Source organism: Aegilops tauschii, chromosome 6 (assembly GCF_002575655.3).
Source record: "Aegilops tauschii subsp. strangulata cultivar AL8/78 chromosome 6, Aet v6.0, whole genome shotgun sequence".
Taxonomy (NCBI): Eukaryota; Viridiplantae; Streptophyta; class Magnoliopsida; order Poales; family Poaceae; genus Aegilops; species Aegilops tauschii.
The window spans coordinates 496,505,846-496,525,261 of NC_053040.3; positions in this window are offsets into that span (position 1 = coordinate 496,505,846).

Below are 19,416 nucleotides of genomic sequence, written 5' to 3' on the forward strand. Positions count from 1 at the left end.
CCTAAGAATGCTAACAAGGTATGCAAGCTCCAGCGCTCCATCTATGGGCTGGTGCAAGCATCCCGGAGTTGGAACATTCGATTTGATGAGATGATTAAAGCGTTTGGGTTTACACAGACTTATGGAGAAGCCTGTGTTTACAAGAAAGTGAGTGGGAGCTCTGTAGCATTTCTCATATTATATGTGGATGACATACTATTGATGGAAAATGATATAGAATTCTTGGGAAGCATAAAGGCCTGCTTGAACAAGTGTTTTTCAATGAAGGACCTTGGAGAAGCTGCTTATATATTAGGCATCAAGATCTATAGAGATAGATGAAGACGCCTCATTGGTCTTTCACAAAGTACGTACCTTGACAAGATATTGAAGAAGTTAAATATGGATCAGTCCAAGAAGGGGTTCTTGCCTGTATTGCAAAGTGTGCAATTGAGCATGGCTCAATGCCCGACCACGGCAGAAGATAGAGAAAAGATGAGTGTCGTCCCCCACTACAGGAATCAGCTATTTTGCCGTCTGCCACGGCGGACGGCAAAGGCATGAACGGCGGACGGCAAAGGCCTTTGCCGTCAGCCGCAGACGGCAAAAGGCTCCGGCAAAGTAGGCTACGGTAAACAGCTACTTTGCCGTCTGCTTCCTGGCGGCTGACGGCAAAGGCCCTTTGCCGTCTGCGGCGGACGGCAAAGAGAGCGGACGACAATAATTGCGCTGTCAGTCCGTTAAGTGGCTAACGGCAGGCCTTTGCCGTCCGCCGCTGACGGCAAAATTTCTAGTGTCTTTGCCGTCCGCCGTATGATGTCATCTACACGTCACTACATGGCAGGTTCTTTGCCGTCTGCCACTGATGGCAAAGTGCAGGTTCTTTGCCGTCTGCCACTGATGGCAAAGTCTTTGTCGTCTGGCACTGTAGGCAAACTGACCAAATGGGTCAGCTCCCAGGAAGCACAGCTGGATGCCACGTGTCTTCTTTGCCGTCCGCGGCAGACGGCAAAGAGCCCGTTGCCATGGGTGGCAGACGGCAAAGAGCCTGCATATTGGCTCTTTTATCTGTTTTTTATTAAATCCAACAATTTTCATCACAAATATATATGACATATATAGATATATTTCGAAAGGCCATTACAGAGCAAACATATAAGATATCCAACACATAACTTCATCATCCAACCATATATATTACATGCATAGTTCCATCATACATAACAAGTTCAACATAGAGGCATCCAACCATATATATTACAATAGTTTCATCCAACGATACATGCATAGTTCAACGATACAAAAGAAACAGAGAAAGGGATAAGGAGCACTCCATCTATGCAAGCTTTCGTCAAGTGAATGAAATCTGCAAAATGAAAAATAAGAAAGTTAGAACAAGAAGAGTAGAACAAGAAGAAGAGTAGAACAAGAAGAAGACTAGAACAAGAAGAAGACTAGAACAAGAAAAGTATGTCATTTATGAGCTAACTTACGTGAAATGGATCATATATGAGCTAACTAAGTTGAAATGGGTCGTTTATGAGCTATCTAAGGTGAAATGGATCATTTATGAGCTAACTTAGTTGAAATGGGTCGTTTATGAGCTAACTAAGGTCAAATGGATCGTTTTTTAGGTAACTAAGGTGAAATGGATCGTTTTTTAGCTAACTTAGGTGAAATGGATCATTTATGAGCTAACTTAGTTGAAATGGATCGTTTTTTAGCTAACTTAGGTGAAATGGATCATTTATGAGCTAATTTAGTTGAAATGGATCTTTTTGAGCTAACTTAGGTGAAATGGATCATTTAAGAGCTAATTTAGGTGAAATGGATCGTTTTATAGCTAACTTGGTGAAATGGATCGTTTATGAGCTAAATTAGTTGAAATGGATCGTTTATGAGATAACCTAGGTAAGATGGGTCATTTTGGAGTTAACCTAGGTGAAATGGGTCATTTTAAAGCTAACGTACATAAAATGGATCATTTAGGAGCTAATCTAGGTAAAATGGGTCATTTTTGAGCTAACTTGGATGAACTGGATCATTTATAAGCTAACCTAGGTAAAATGGGTCATTTTAGAGCTAGCTTAGGTAAAATGGATCGTCTATGAGCTAACTAAGCTAATTATGCAATTTTTGACATAAGTAAGCTAAGTACAGATCGTTTTAGAGCTAACTTAGGTAAAATGTATGGTTTTGGAGGTCAGTAAGCTTATTAAGTCATTTTGGAGGAGAAGAAGCTAAGTCTAGGTCATTATGGTAAGCATTGGAGGAAATAAAGCTAAGTCTAGGTCTTTATGCATGTGTTAAGCAAAACACTAGATAAACTTACCAAGATCCAGGAGGTGTAGGAGCGGGGTGGCTCGTGTCGGTAGCTGGAGAAGGATCGTGCGATGCTTGTCTGGAGTTACGCTGCACCAAAGATCATTTCCAATGTCTTGTTAGCATGATGACACTCAAATGTTAAGACTAGCAAGTAATGTCCATTCAAATAAAACTCACCGTGGTCCCAGGAGCAATCACTGGCATCGGCAGAGCGGTCTGACCTGTCTTCTCGCACACAGACTGCACATTTGGTTTTGACGACTCAGTCATACTACTTACTAATGAGACAAACACTACATGAATGTTTTGGCTAATCTGCAGAAGAAACTTACCACAAGGAGCTCGTACATGGCCCTTGCCTGCATGTCATTCCGTGCCCTCTCCTCCTCCATCATCTTTGTCGTCCTCTCCTCCAACTCCCGCTGCCTCTCCGCTGCCTCCGCCAGAAGTTTCTCCGTTCTATCTCTCTCACTCTGTATAGCAGCCTGCAACACCACTCACATGACCATTTGTAATCATTGATGGAAGCGCACACAATGTAATGGAGAAAGATAACTGAGTACGTATCACTAACCTTGATGGCGAGTTGCACTGGCCGTTCACGAGGCCTTATCTCAGGAGCGGAGCTCGACTGGCGCGCCTTGATCTCCGGGAAAGTGCTAGGACAACGGATAAGTCCATCTCCAATGGCTATGGAGCCATGGGACCTCCCGCCACCAGATATCATCACCAGCTCTGGATCAATGGGACCCTGGCTCGGGTTAAAGTCCTCCCCTTTCCTCGCCTTCCCCTCATATCTATATCTCACGAGCTTGTTGTGGGAGGAGATGTTGGTGAAGTTGTTTGCATCATCGAGGTCAGACTGAGAGAAAGCCTTGACTTTCTTGAAAGAGGCAGTGTGGGCCATGGCATACAGGTCGTACACCTCTGGCACCTTATCCACCTTATTGTGGCGTGCCTGAAAGAGAGAAACAATGAAAATTAGTAATTAAAGGGCTCAAGCTAGCATGATATTCTTCTCAGTGTGCATCACGTCGATGTTGTGTGGGCAAAGGAGGTCTTTGAAGTAAGGCAGATCCCATAAGCATGTTTTGTGAGTCCAGGCGTGCTTAGAATTATACCCCTTGAAGTACCCTGGACGCTCTGGATCTGGCTCGAGAGCGTTTAACTGATCCAGGGTCTGTTGGCCTGTCAATGCAGGTGGTGCAGAGTTTTTGACAACTCTACCTCTGATGAAGTTCTTCTTGTCTTTCCTGAACTTATGGCGAGGATTCAGGAACTGTCTATGCATGTCGAAGCAAGAAAACTTGCGACTGGCCTGAAGCCAACGAAACTCAAGAGCTCCCTTGCATGTGGGGCACGGGAACCTTCCATGCACACACCAGCCAACGAATAGCGCATACGCCGGCAAGTCATGCGTCGAGTACATGTACCAGACACGCATTATGAAGTTCCGTTTGCTATAGGCGTCGTATGTCTTGAACCCATTATCCCAGGCTTCTTGCAATTCGTCCTTAAGCGGTTGCATGTACACATTCATATTTTTCCCCGGATAGTTGGGCCCTGGAATTATCAACGTCAGGAAAATGTTCTTTCTTTGCATAATCTGTCCGGGGGGGAGATTGAGTGGAAAGACAAATACGGGCCAACAACTGTATTGGGCTGCCGTCATACCAAACACACTGAACCCATCCGTGCTGATGCCGACTCGAGGATGCCTCGGATCTGCCGCTTTGTCACCATGTAATTCATCAAACTTTTTCCACGCAACACCATCCGATGTGTGTACAATCATCAGATTCCCATCTGCATCTAGTTCGGTTCTTTTTCCCGTTTTGTGCCATGTCATCTGTCTGGCCGTCTCTTCGACCATGAAAAGACGTTGAAGTCTTGGTACGATTGGCATATACCGAAGAACACTAACGGGGATTTTGGTCTGTGTCTTCTCACCCATACCGTTGTCTACCACAACATACCTGGAAGACTTGCAAATGGGACAATAGTTCAAGTCCGCATAGTCAAGCCTAAACAAGACACATCCTTTCTCACATGCATGTATCTTATCATAGGGCATCTTCAGTGCACGGAGGATTTTGTCCGACTGGTACAGGTTTGCAGGCATTACATGGCCTTTGGGTAGAAAGCGTCCAAATACTGTCATCATTGCATCGTAGCATTCTCTGCCCAAGTTGAACTGAGCCTTCAGAGCCATTACTTGTGAGATGGCATCCAACTGACAAAGCTCAGTGTGCTCATGGAGCGGACGTTTTGAAGACTCCAACATTTCATTGAAGGCCTTTGCAGATTCCTCCATCTCCTCGTCCGAATCCCGAGCATCATCGAAGTCTTGCACCATGTTCTCCATCCAGGTACCATGCTCGTCGGTGCGACGACGATCCACCTCAGCTCGGTCACGTTGGGCAGACTTACCATGAAATGTCCACACCGTATAATCGGGCATAAAACCACTCTTCTGCAGGTGTTTGCCCATTTCAGCCTCTGTCCTCTTTTCCCAATTGCCGCACCGTAAACAGGGGCACCAGGTTTTCCTCTGGCCATTTGCAAATGCGGCTCGCACAAACCCCTTGGTTTTTGTGAACCATTCAGTGCTCCATTTGTTCTGACCAGTGTGACCGGTGTACATCCACGCACGATCACTCATCTTGACTTTTAGAGCTACTAGACACACAACAAATATATATATATAATTCACCATGTATATATTCATCAGTTGATCTACTTTGTCAATTTTATTACGTCCATGCAACCTACACTCTAATAGGTAATGATAGGTCCTAATCCCACCCGAGTATGTTTAGATTGGGTTCATTTTCCCATGCTATGCTCCGGATCCTACGCAAAATTTCGGCAGCACCTCCCCGCTGTTCTCCTGATACACGTCTCTGCAATAAACAGAGAGGATGTGTACCCGGAGAACAACAAGGGAGGCACTGACGAAATTTATGCGTCCGATCCGGAGCAAAGCATATGGGAAAACGAACCCAATCTAAACATACTCGGGCTGTCCATGGATAGCGTTGGACAATTCGAAAGAATCAAGGTTATAAATATGCAAATGCATGCATATTTATAACTATGACGCTTTCGAACGGGAGACACATATTGGTTACGCATACTGATGATTCAAGACACATATATAGCTAGCTATCAAGTTTCATCGGAATAGATCAAATAATTAATTGGGGAGGAGGACATGTCATTTGTGCTCACCCACGAACGAAGGGGCAGAGCTCGTCAAACGCACGGCGAGGTCGTCGAACACCAAATCTCGCAGCGATGAAACAACTGCACATTTAAAACTACCCGATCAACACAATTATATATGATGATTTTCATAACAAAATCGAAAAATATATGACCTAACTAATAATTCACAAATATATGACCCCGTCGGCCTCTGGAAGGCCAAAGAACACCTTTTCGGGAGGTGTCGGGGGTCGGGGTGTCGTGTCGGTGTCGGGGTGCCGTGTCGGGGTCGGGGTTTCGGGGTCGGGGTGTCGGGTCGGGGTGCCGGGTCGGGGTCGGGGTGCCGTGTCGGTGTCGGGGTCGGGGTGTTGGGTCAGGCTCGGGGTCGGGGTGTCGGGGTCGGGGTCGGGGTCTCGGGGTCGGGGTGTCGGGGGTGTCGTGTCGGTGTCGGGGTGCCGTGTCGGGGTCGGGGTCTCGGGGTCGGGGTGTCGTGTCGGTGTCGGGGTGCCGTGTCGGGGTCGGGGTGTTGTTTCGGGGTCGGGGGGTCTGGGTGTCGTGTCGGGGTCAGGGGGTTAGGGGGTCGGGTGTCAGGGTGGAGTCGGGGTCGGGTGTCGGGGTGTGGTGTCGGGGTTGGGGGGTCAGGGGGTCAGGGGGTCTTCTCATTCTTCTACTACTTCTACTTCTTCTCATTCTTCTACTTCTTCTCATCCCCCGTCTTCTACTTCTTTTCTTCTTCTTCTTCTTCTTCTTCTTCTTCTTCTTCTTCTTCTTTCTCCTCCTCCTCCTCCTCCTCCTCCTCTTCTTCTTCTTATTCTTCTTCTTCTTCTTCCCCCTTCTACTTATTCTACTTTTCGTCTTCTTTTTTCATCTTTTTTCACTTCCTTTAATTATGACTATTTAACTAAAACCTAACACTAGTCTAATATAATCCAATCTAATTAATCTAATCTAGCTAACTATATAACCTAAACCTAAAATAAAAACCTAAACTAATTAAAACTAAACTATGGGCGGCGCAGCGATGGGGAGGGTAGGGGCAGCGATGGGCGGCGCTCCTCGGGGGGCGGTCGACCCGCGGCTGCAGCGGCAGCGGCGATTGGTCGGGGGTCGGGGGCGCGGCGGTACGGGGCCTGGACGGCCGCGGCGCGGCTGGCCGACGTCGAAGGAGCGGCGGGACCGCGATGGAGGTTGGGGAGGGGTGCGGGGCGGCGGGGAGGCCGGCTACGCCGGACGGGGTCGGCGGCGGCGGCACGGGCTGGTGTGGGCGGGGCGATGTGGAAGAGGCGGCGAGGGTGCGGTGGAGGTCGGGGCGCCACAGGGGAGGGGTGTGGGGCGGCGGGGCGGCCGGCTACGGCAGACGGGGTCGGCGGCGGCGGCGCGGGTGTGGGTGGGGACGAATGAGAGAGTGGGGAGAAGAGACGGGGCGGGACGGCCGTTAACGTAGCCGCCTCTTTGCCGTCTGCCAATGGTCGGCAAAGTTTCTTTGCCGTCCGCTTGCGGACGGCAAAGAGGTGGGGCCGGTGGGCTTGAGTTGGTTAAACAATAACTGGACCCACCCACCTCTTTGCCGTCTGCTAGCGGACGGCAAAGATTCTTTGCCGTCAGTCAGCGGACGGCAAAGAACTGGCTGATGGCAAAGACTTCGTTTGCCATCAGCCACATCTTTGCCGTCTGTTTTCTTGTGGCTGACGGCAAAGACCTTCTTTGCCGTCAGCCAGCAGACGGCAAAGAGGTGGCAGACGGCAAATAAGTGGATTCCAGTAGTGCCCTATGCCTCGGCCATAGGGTCTATTATGTATGCCATGCTGTGTACCAGACCTGATGTAAACCTTGCCGTACGTTTGGTAGGAAGGTACAAAGTAATCCCGGCATGGAACACTGGACAGCGGTCAAGAATATCCTGAAGTACCTGAAGAGGACTAAGGATATGTTTCTCGTTTATGGAGGTGACGAAGAGCTCGTCGTAAAGGGTTACGTCGATGCTAGCTTCGGCACAGATCTGGATGACTCTAAGTCACAAACCGGATACGTGTATATTTTGAATGGTGGGGCAGTAAGCTAGTGCAGTTGCAAGCAAAGCGTTGTGGCGGGATCTACATGTGAAGCGGAATACATGGCGGCCTCAGAGGTAGCACAAGAAGCAATCTAGGTGAAGGAGTTCATTACCGACCTAGGAGTTATTCCCAATGCGTCGGGCCCGGTGACTCTCTTCTGTGACAACACTGGAGCTATTGCCCTTGCCAAGGAGCCCAGGTTTCACAGAAAGACCAGGCATATCAAGCGTCGCTTCAACTCCATTCGTGAAAATGTTCAAAATGGAGACATAGATATTTGTAAAGTACATACGGACCTGAATGTAGCAGATCCGTTGACTAAACCTCTCCCTAGAGCAAAACATGATCAACACCAGAACTCTATGGGTGTTCGATTCATCACAATGTAACTAGATTATTGACTCTAGTGCAAGTGGGAGACTGTTGGAAATATGCCCTAGAGGCAATAATAAAATGGTTATTATTATATTTCCTTGTTCATGATAATTGTCTATTGTTCATGCTATAATTGTGTTATCCGGAAATCGTAATACATGTGTGAATACGACCACAACATGTCCCTAGTGAGCCTCTAGTTGACTAGCTCGTTGATCAACAGATAGTCATGGTTTCCTGACTATGGACATTGGATGTCATTGATAACGGGATCACATCATTAGGAGAATGATGTGATGGACAAGACCCAATCCTAAGCATAGCACAAGATCGTGTAGTTCGTTTGCTAGATCTTTTCCAAATGTCAAGTATCATTTCCTTAGACCATGAGATTGTGCAACTCCCGGATACCATAGGAGTGCTTTGGGTGTCCCAAACGTCACAACGTAACTGGGTGGCTATAAAGGTGCACTACGGGTATCTCCGAAAGTGTCTGTTGGGTTGGCACGAATCGAGACTAGGATTTGTCACTCCGTATGACGGAGAGGTATCTCTGGGCCCACTCGGTAATGCATCATCATAATGAGCTCAATGTGACCAAGTCTTTGGTCACGGGATCATGCATTACGGTACGAGTAAAGTGACTTGCCGGTAACGAGATTAAACAAGGTATTGGGATACCGACGATCGAATCTCGGGCAAGTAACGTACCGATTGACAAAGGGAACTGTATAGGGGATTGATTGAATCCTCGACATCGTGGTTCATCCGATGAGATCATCGTGGAACATGTGGGAGCCAACATGGGTATCCAGATCCCGCTGTTGGTTATTGACCGGAGAGTCGTCTCGGTCATGTCTGCATGTCTCCCGAACCCGTAGGGTCTACACACTTAAGGTTTGGTGACGCTAGGGTTGTAGAGATATTAGTATGCGGAAAGCCGAAAGTCGTTCGGAGTCCCGGATGAGATCCCGGATGTCACGAGGAGTTCCAAAATTGTCCGGAGGTGAAGAATTGTATATAGGAAGTCCAGTTTCGGCCACCGGGAAAGTTTCGGGGGTCACCGGTATTGTACCGGGACCACCGGAAGGGTCCCGGGGGGTCCACCGGGTGGGGCCACCTATCCCGGAGGGCCCCATGGGCTGAAGTGGGAGGGGAACCAGCCCCTGGTGGGCTGGTGCGCCCCCTTGGGCCTCCCCCTACGCCTAGGGTTGGAAACCCTAGGGGTGGGGGCGCCCCACTTGGCTTGGGGGGCAAGCCACCCCCTTGGCCGCCGCCCCCCTTGGAGATTGGATCTCCTAGGGCCGGCGCCCCCCCCAGGGGCCCTATATAAAGAGGGGGGAGGGAGGGCAGCCAAACCTAAGCCCCTGGCGCCTCCCTCTCCCTCCCGTGACACCTCTCCCTCTCGCTGAGCTTGGCAAAGCCCTGCCGAGATCCCCGCTGCTTCCACCACCACGCCGTCGTGCTGCTGGATCTCCATCAACCTCTCCCTCCCCCTTGATGGATCAAGAAGGAGGAGACGTCTTCCCCAACCGTACGTGTGTTGAACGCGGAGGTGCCGTCCGTTCGGCGCTCGGTCATCGGTGATTTGGATCACGACGAGTACGACTCCATCAACCCCGTTCACTTGAACGCTTCCGCTCGCGATCTGCAAGGGTATGTAGATGCACTCTTTTCCCTCTCGTTGCTAGAAGACTCCATAGATTGTTCTTGGTGATGCGTAGAAATTTTAATTTCTGCAACGATCCCCAACAAGCAATACCACCGGAGCGTCGCACCGGGCCCTCATACATGCGGGGTGGTGTGGTGCCATGTCCAAAGAGGCGGCACGCATCTCCGGGGTGTGCCCTCCCTCACGGACGGCGGCGCCGCCGGCACCTGGAGGGGGGAAATGGACGCGTCGGGTCTACACGGAGGGGATCTTGCTGTGGGTCTGGCCCGGATGTTGCTCCAAAGTGTTCCTATGGGCTGACCTAACACAACCGGGTGGAGAGTTCCACTGGTCAAAGCCCGTCCGTGTAAAGTCAAAGGGCTAGATCTCGTGGTCTAACGCTACATGGTTAGGCGGGACGGGGGCCCTGGGGGATAGCAATGCCACCAGAGCGTCGCACCGGGCCCTCATATATACATGCAGGGTGGTGTGGTGCCATGTCCGAAGAGGCGACACGCGTCTCCGGGGTGTGCCCCCCCTCGCGGACGGCGGCGCCGCCGGCACCTGGAGGGGGGAAACGGACGCGTAGGGTCTACACGGAGGGGATCTTGCTGTGGGTCTGGCCCGGATGTTGCTCCAAAGTGTTCCTATGGGCTGACCTAACACAACCGGGTGGAGAGTTCCACTGGTCAAAGCCCGTCTGTGTAAAGTCAAAGGGCTAGATCTCGTGGTCTAACGCTACATGGTTAGGCGGGACGGGGCCCCTGGGGGGTAGCAATGCCACCGGAGCGTCGCACCGGGCCCTCAGATATACATGCAGGGTGGTGTCGTGGCATGTCCGAAGACGCGACACGCGTCTCCGGGGTGTGCCCCCCTCACGGACGGCCCCGCCGCCGGCACCTGGAGGGGTGAAACAGACGCGTAGGGTCTCCACGGAGAGGATCTTGCTGTGGGTATGGCCCAGATGTTGCTCCAAAGTGTTCCTATGGGCTGACCTAACACAACCGGGGGGAGAGTTCCACTGGTCAAAGCCCGTCCGTGTAAAGTCAAAGGGCTAGATCTCGTGGTCTAACGCTACAGGGTTACGCGGGACGGGGGCCCTGGGGGGTAGCAATGCTACCGGAGCGTCGCACCGGGCCCTCATACATGCGGGGTGGTGTGGTGGCATGTCCGAAGAGGCGGCACGCGTCTCCGGGGTGTGGCCCCCCTCACGAACGGCGCCGCTGCCGGCACCTGGAGGGGTGAAACAGACGCGTCGGGTCTACATAGAGGGGATTTTGCTGTGGGTTTGGCCCGGATGTTGCTCCAAAATGTTCCTATGGGCTGACCTAACACAACCGGGGGGAGAGTTCCAAGCCCGTCCGTGTAAAGTCAAAGGGCTAGATCTCGTGGTCTAACGCTACAGGGTTAGGCGGGACGGGTGCCCTGGGGGTAGCAATGCCACCGGAGCGTCGCACCGGGCGCTCATACATGTGGGGTGGTGTGGTGGCATGTCCGGAGAGGCGGCACGCGTCTCCGGGCTGTGGCCCCCCTCACGGACGGCGCCGCCGCCGGCACCTGGAGGGGTGAAACAATCGCGTCGGGTCTACACGGAGGGGATCTTGCTGTGGGTTTGGCCCGGATGTTGCTCCAAAGTGTTCCTATGGGCTGACCTAACACAACCGGGGGGAGAGTTCCACTGGTCAAAGCCTGTCTGTGTAAAGTCAAAGGGCTAGATCTCGTGGTCTAACGCTACAGGGTTAGGAGGGACGGGGCCCTGGGGGTAGCAATGCCACCGGAGCGTCGCACCGGGCCCTCATACATGCGGGGTGGTGTGGTGGCATGTACGAAGAAGCGGCACACGTCTCCGGGGTGTGGCCCCCCTCACGGACGGCATTGCTACCCCCCCGCCCCCCGCCCACAGGTACCCCGTCCTGTCTATCCCTGACACGGACGACCGCCAGGTCTAGCCCTTTGACTTTCGCCGGACGTGGCATGTCCATCTATGCCGACGGCTAAGCTCCAGTGGCATTGCTACCCCCCCACGGCCCCCGTACCGCCTAACCCCCAGGGTCCCGGTGTCACAGGCGCCGCACCGGGTACCGGGTCCCATACAGACGGTAAACTAAGAATCTAAAAATGTAATAATTGAATTGATTAAAAACTCCGGTATTCATCATTGAAAATGTACTATCACTGTGAACCTTTTAGTGCTCGGGCACCGGGCCGGCTGCCCGGGCACTGAAAAGTTCACAGTAATTGTCCATTTTCTTCATATAAGTCTAATGAATACCGCAGCTTATAACGTATGGATTAGTGAACTATTTAAACAGGTCAAATTGCTTTTCCATCGGCGAGGTGGGACTATTTTTTCAAAAAAAAAAGTAGTTGCCATCTATGCCGACGGCATAGCCGTCGGCATAGGCCTCCTATCTATGCCGACGGCCTGGCCGTCGGCATAGAGCCACCCTTATCCACTCGATGGCCCTCTCGCTGTCAGGCCGTCGGCATAGGGCCACCTTATCCACTCCTCCCGCTCCACTGACTTGTGGACCCAGCCTATGCCGACGGCTGGCCGTCGGCATAGGGGTGACCTTATCCACTCGCTGTTCATCCTCCTCCACCCATTCCCTCTCTGTCTCACCCCGACCCCAACCTCTCTCTCGACCCCGATAGCCGCCGCCGCCGCCCCGCCCCGACCTCGTCCCCGCCCCGACCGACGCCCCTCCCCGGCCGACGCCCCGCCCCGACCTCGTCCACACCCCGGCCGACGCCCCTCCCCGCCCCGACCTCGTCCCCGCCCCGAACTCGTCGCCGCCCAACACCGGAGCCCCGCCCAACGCCGCCATCCCGCCCCAAGTCGACCTCATCCCCACCCAACACCGCCGCCGCTCGGTGGTGAGCCGAGGGCCTCCTGCCCGGAGTCGCCGCGCTCCCTCCCCGGAGCAGCCGCCGCCTCGACCTCCTCTCCGTTAGGTCCGCCCCCCTTCCCTCCCAAGAACATTTTTTCTTTTTTTTCATGATTTTGCAGAGGATAAGAGGGCTAAATGTGATAGTTAGACACATAGATGGTAGTTAGATAGATAACTTGTTCATACGGATTTTTTTTGAGATGATGATGATGATGATTGTTAGATGAGAAGTGATAATGATGATTTTTTATGCTTCAATGATTTTGAGATGATGATGATGATAGATGACAGATGGTAGATGATGATGTTGATGATAGATGATGATGTTTTTTTATGCTTCGATAATTTTTGGATGATGATGATGTTTTTTTATGATTCGATGATTGTTAGACGATGATGATGATATTGGGATGTTCTATTAGTTGTGATGCTCTAATTTTTTGTCGCGATGGAATTTGCAGGCTTTGTGGTGTCACATTTCATCGGAGTGACCGTTGTCCGACGCGTTGGTCCCCCTGAGCATCCCTCTGCTGTTCGACTACTTCCTCTACAGCCGAGGGTGAGCTACAAGTCCATCTCCTCCCTTTTTTCATATCACTAGATTTCATTCTCAAGTCACCTGGCGTAACCTAGGTCTCCCGTCCGAAAGGGTTGCATCGATAAATATGCACTCAATTGCATATTTATCACCGCAGCTCTTTCGGATTGTCCAGCGTTTTCCACGGACAGCCCGAGGATGTGTAGATTGGTTATGTTCTCCATGTTCTACCCTGTTCCAAGACAGGATTTCGGCGCCGCCTCCCCATTGTTCTCCGGAGCACATTCTCTCGGCTATTTGCCGAGACGTGTATCTGGAGAACAGCGGGGAGGTGCTGCCGAAATCCTGTCTCGGAACAGGGTAGAACATGGAGAACATAACCAATCTACACATCCTCGGGTGGGATTAGGACCCATCTTTACCTATTAGAGATGTAGGTGGATTCAACGCGGTAGAAACTGAAAATTTGATGTGATTAATTTAAGTGAATCCTTAATTATGTTGTGTGGCTTGCAAAAAAGCAGAGGATGGCAGATAATCAGTGGATGTACAGTGGTTTTATCCGTCGGAATCGAGTAACATCAGAGTGGATCGCGAAAACCGATGTGTATTGGAAGGAGATATTCCATCGTCTAATGAGAATTATCCCACCATGCCCCTGTGCGAGATGTGCCAGACGTCACCGTAGAAATCAGACGGACATGAGTGAGCAACTTCGCATGCACGGATATATGCCAAACTTTGACATGCCACCGATAAACATAGCCGAGCAGGACCGTGGTAGAGAGGAGGTGATGCGACAACGCATCGATGGATATGAGGACGATGGGGTCAGGGACATGCTAGATGATGTCATTGTTGCAGAAACGGCGAATGCGACACCTTCAGAGAATGAACCGGAGGAGCCGGAGGCAACCGCAAAGGCCTTCTTGGAGGTCTTGGCCTCGTCGAAGAAACCTCTTTATGCGGGTGCGAAAATATCTCAGCTGGATGCCATCTCGCAACTGATTGCAGTCAAGGCTGAGTATGGCTGTAGCCAGAAATGCTTCGAAGCATTCTTGGGAGTACGGGCTAACAGCCTCCCTGAGGGTCATGAACTGCCGAAAAGGATGTACGATACAAAGAAAATCATGAAGGCACTCTCTATGGATTATGAGAAAATAGATGTTTGCCCGAAGAATTGCCTTTTGTTTAGGCACGAGTATGCGGATGACAAGTACTGTAGGCAGTGTGGTTCGTCTCGGTACATTGAGGTGGTCGGTGAGGATGGTGAGAAAAAGCAGCTAACCATCCCCGTTAAGGTTCTTCGGTATCTTGATTTTATAAAAAGACTGCAGCGCCTTTTCATCACGAAGGAGTCTGCCAAAATGATGAAGTGGCACAAGGAAGGTATAAGGTACAATCCAAAAAAATCGTACATCCATCGGAAGGGGAAGCATGGAAGTCGTTCGATGAAGAATACCCCGAGGAAGCAGCCGAGGCTGGGAATGTGAGTTAGCCATATCAGGTGATGGGTTGAATCCATATGGTATGTCGTCCAATCCATACAGCTGTTGGCCCGTGTTTGTAATTCCGCTCAATCTTCCTCCCGGTGTCCTAATACAACGCAAGACCATGTTCTTGTCGCTCATCATTCCGGGGCCTGATTATCCGCGGAAGCAATTGGGTGTGTTTATGCAGCCGCTGGTGGATGCTTTGCACCATTCTTGGTACTTTCCGACGTTGACATACGACCGGGATCTGCAGAGAAATTTCTTGATGAAAGTTTGGTTGCACTATTGCATGCATGACTTTCCCGGCTATGCTCTATTCTGCGGATGGTGTACAAGTGGGAAGATGCCATGCCCAGTGTGCATGCAGGCTCTGCGAATGATTTGGCTGAGTAAGGGTGGCAAGTATGTAGCCTTTGACCTGCATCGATAGTTCCTCCCTCCAGACCATCCAGACAGGGAAGACAAGAAGAACTTCACGAAAGGCCGGGTTGTTCATGAAGTAACCGAGATTCCAACATTTTCGGGGGCAGATGTTCTTGCTCAGCTAAAAGCTCTCCAGCCTAAAGTCAAAGGCAAAGGCAAAGCCAAAGCCAAAGGCTTCGAGGGATATGGTGAGACGCACAACTGGACTCACATTACCCCCTTCTCGCAGCTTCCCTATTTCAAGGACCTCAAACTTCCTTACAATCGATGTGATGCACACCGAAAAGAATGTGGCAGAGTCCCTTTTCCACACGATCCTCAATATTCCTGATAAGATGAAGGATAACGTTAAAGCTAGAGCCGATCAACAGAGAATTTGTGATAGACCACGTCTGAACATGAAGCCTCCCACAGGCGGTCGAAAAAACTGGTTCAAGCCAGATGCTGACTTTGTCCTTAAACCGCCAGAAAAAAGGAAGTACTTATCTGGCTGAAACACATTTTGAAGTTCACCGATGGTTATGCATCGAATATAAGTAAGGGAGTCAATCTTTCAACGGGCAAAGTGACCGGCCTGAAGAGTCATGACTACCATGTATGGATTGAGCGGATAATGCCGGTGATGGTTCGAGGCTATGTCCCCGAGCATGTCTGGCGAGTGCTTGCCGAGCTAAGCCATTTCTTCCGCACGCTCTGTGCTAAAGAAGTAAGTAAAGACGTGATTGAAAAATTGCATAACAAGGCACCGGAATTGATAGTCAAGCTAGAGAAGATCTTTCCGCCAGGCTTCTTTACACCGATGACACATCTCATTCTGCACCTCGCGAACGAGGTATTGTTGGGGGGGCTTGTGCAGAATCGCTGGCAGTACGGCCCTGAGAGACAAAACAAGCATCTCCGACAGAAATGTGGAAACAAAGCTAAGATTGAAGCTTCCATAGCTGAGGCAGTTATCCTAGAGGAGGTGTCAGACCTCAGGACATCATACTATCCAGACCACGTTCCCCATCTGCATAACAAGGTGCCTCGATACAATAAAGAAGAGCCGAAGTATCAACCCAGGCTCTATCTATTCAACGCGCAAGGTGGGAGGGCTGGGGCCTCGAAACCTTATAACATGCCACGACAAGAGTGGGAGGACCTCATGTTCTATATCTTGCACAACATCAGGGAAGTTGAAGAAGTGTGGATGAGGTAATACCACTACATCATTCCTTTATGTCTTCCACATCATCATGTTTTATGTTCACTTAGTCCCGGTCTAACACCGCTTTTCTTTTTTTAGTGATTTCGTTCAAGAGGAATGGACGGGAATGAATCCTCCTACTGAGGCGGAGGCACTTACTCTTCTCCGTCATGGAAACCCTGGACGTAAAAATTTTGTTGCTTGGTTCATGGAGAAAGTAATTTTCCACACTCCCCTATTAAATACCTAGTTCAACATTTATTAGTTAACTAATGCACGCAACAATTTCAATTATACTTGTAGGGAAAAGATCCGAACATATCTATGGATGATGAATTGAGATGGGTTTCCATGGGTTTTGACCCTGCCGTCATGACATGTAAAAAGTATGATGTGAATGGGTATCGCTTCCATACAGAGGAGCACCAGAACAGCCGGCCTGATCCCAAAACTATAAATACCGGAGTGTACACCCCCGGTCAAAATTCAGTAGACTACTACGGAAGGGTACAAAATATATACAAGATTAAATTCCACCAGGGGCGCGAGACTAAGTCTGCCTGTGTTCAAATGTCGATGGTTCGATCCGCGGGAGGGGGTAAAACATACGCCTTCCATTGGTTTGGTCGAAGTTAAACCATCAACCGTCTATGCCGGAGCCGATCTCTTCATTGCGGCTACCCAAGCTACACAAGTATATTATCTGCCTTACCCATGCCAGAAAGAGTACCTAAAGGGTTGGGAAGTTGTGTTCAAGGTGTCGCCACATGGTAAGCTACCGAACCCGAATGAAGACGATTACTACAACATTAACCCCATGACATACGAGGGAGTGTTCTATCAAGAGCAACCTGATGATGATGATGTGGTTAGAAACGATGACGCTAGACCATTGGGTGATGATGATGTGGATCCAAACGACGACGATGCACGGAATGATGGTGAGACCATTGTCAATGAAAATGACATACTTATGCTAGAAAAGTTAAACGAAGACGCTGACGACGAGGAAGAGCCTCCACCTTCGTCAGACAACGAAGATGATATAATTGATAGTGATGATGAGACGAACCGAGAAAGAGGTTACAACAGTGATGATTCATATGGTTTCTAGCAGATGTACGTGTCAAGTCTTTTTTTCTATAGTTTAGGAATATGCCTTTTATGCATTTTTATTAATGTGTTTATTATCATGCCTTTTCCTTCATTTCATTAATTTACTAATTGCTTATTCTCTTTTCAATGCAGGTTCGTGGAACATGGGCAAGGGGAAGGCCGACGGCGTGGGTTCCTACGCAAGGTCGTTGGCCTGCCTAGTCGGAGTGGTCGAGCACGTAATCCCCCCCCCCCCCGTCTACTTGACGATAACTCCTCACAGGGAGGTCGAGGGAGAGGTGCCCCTAGAGGAGGAGGGGGCGGGGGGAGAGCCCCTAGAGGGCGAGGTGGTGGGGGGAGAGCCACTACAGGGGGTCGTGGCCACAAAGAGCGCACCCTCACCGACTTAGGGGTGTTGTCTTCGAGGCCATCCTCTAGTGAGGTACCCTCCTCTAGTGAGGTACCCTCCTCTGGTGAGGAGGAGGAGGAGGACGAGGCAGGCGAGGAGGAGGAGGTTCGGGATGGGGCCGAGGAGGAGGTGGAGGAGGAGGACGAGGAGGAGGAGGATGAGGAGGAGGTTGGGGAGGGGGAGGCAGGCGAGGAGGAGGCTGGTGGCGGGGATGATGGTGGTGGCGGGGAGGGGGTTGACAACAAGGGGTGGTTGCGTGGTAACGCAAAGCTACCAAAGCAGGTTCCTGCTACTGAGGAGCAGAAGTGGCTCATTGAGCCCACGGGGAAAGAGTAAGTGCCATTTTATAATAATTTCATTATTTTGCTTGTCACATGCTCATTCCGGTTGTTATTTATTTTGCTTGTCACATGCTAATAGTTCATTCTTTTGCAGCAACTGGATATATTCTAAAGGGGTCCGTATTCCCAGCGGCCTCATCACCGTCTTGCTGAAGTTACACTGGTCGGGGTTGTACTGTCCGGATCCAGTCAGGCACCCGAACCATCGGGTCTTGGCCACGAGCTGGGAGCACTGGGAAGCGGCCCTCCACGCGGACCATGGGACCCATGCCAAGGCCGTGATCACCACTTTCTGGGTGAGTTCTCTTCAGAAGCACAAGTCCATTCTAGTTTCATGAATGATTTAACTCATGGCTTCTTCCATTCTTGTTTCGTGCATGATTGTAGAAATTCTATCGAGTTCTCCCGGAGCACAGGGCCAGAGCGGACCAGATGGTGTTGCGCCAATGCAAGAAGAAGGCCCGCCAGATGCAGTACGAGGTGCGCTATGTGGCCATCTCGACATACCATCACGACTATCTTGGTGTGAAGATGACCAAGGAAGACGCGCGGAGGATGGGCATTACCTTGGAGAGGGACGAGTTCTTGAAGGTAAGTATAAAAGATTTTTCATTATGCTTTCATTACCTTGTGGTACATTTCACCGTTTCGTGTTGACATGCCATTATGCTTTTATTATGTAGGTGTTACCAAATTGGTGTTATGGAAAAGACGAGTCCTGGGCGGCATTGGTGGATCTTTGGTGTGATGAGGCTGGAGCCTGGGCGGCTATGAGAGTCAAAAACAAGGCTAACCGAGGGAAGGAGGGAGTACATGCTCAGGGAAACCGAAACCACTATCTCCACAAGGCAGTTAATGTATGACTAACCCCATTAAACATTCTTCTTCTTCTTCTTCTATTTACCATTACTTTCTTATGTATGACTAACCTCTGTTTGGTGGTGCAGGAGGAGAAACTGAAGCGGCCGCTCTCACACATGCAGGCGTGGGAGATCGCCCATACGCGGAAGGACCCCAAGCCTGGCGAGCCCAAGTACTACGGCAAGAAGACCGCGCATAGGAAGAAGGCCTACTCCTATGGGTATCTGGCGTTACATCTGACACACCTGACCCCATTGCGGCGGATCTGGACGAAAGGGTGGTGGTAGGCATGGGGCCGAAGGAGCACAGTCGGGAGGCGGTTCTCGATGCTGTGATCACTCCTACTATCTCCTACACACAGCTCCGTCGGATCGACCCAACCCTGAGCCAGCGCACGAGCACGCCCATGAGCAGTGCACCATCACTGTCCCTCTTTCAGGAGCAGCAAACTGTAAGTATTTTCCCTTTTATCTTCATTGCTCACTTTATTTTCCGCATTTAGTAGTTTTATGAGTTTCATCATGTCATACTGTAGGCCTACATGGAGTACACACGCCAGGAGACCATGGCGTGGCACGACCACCTTCA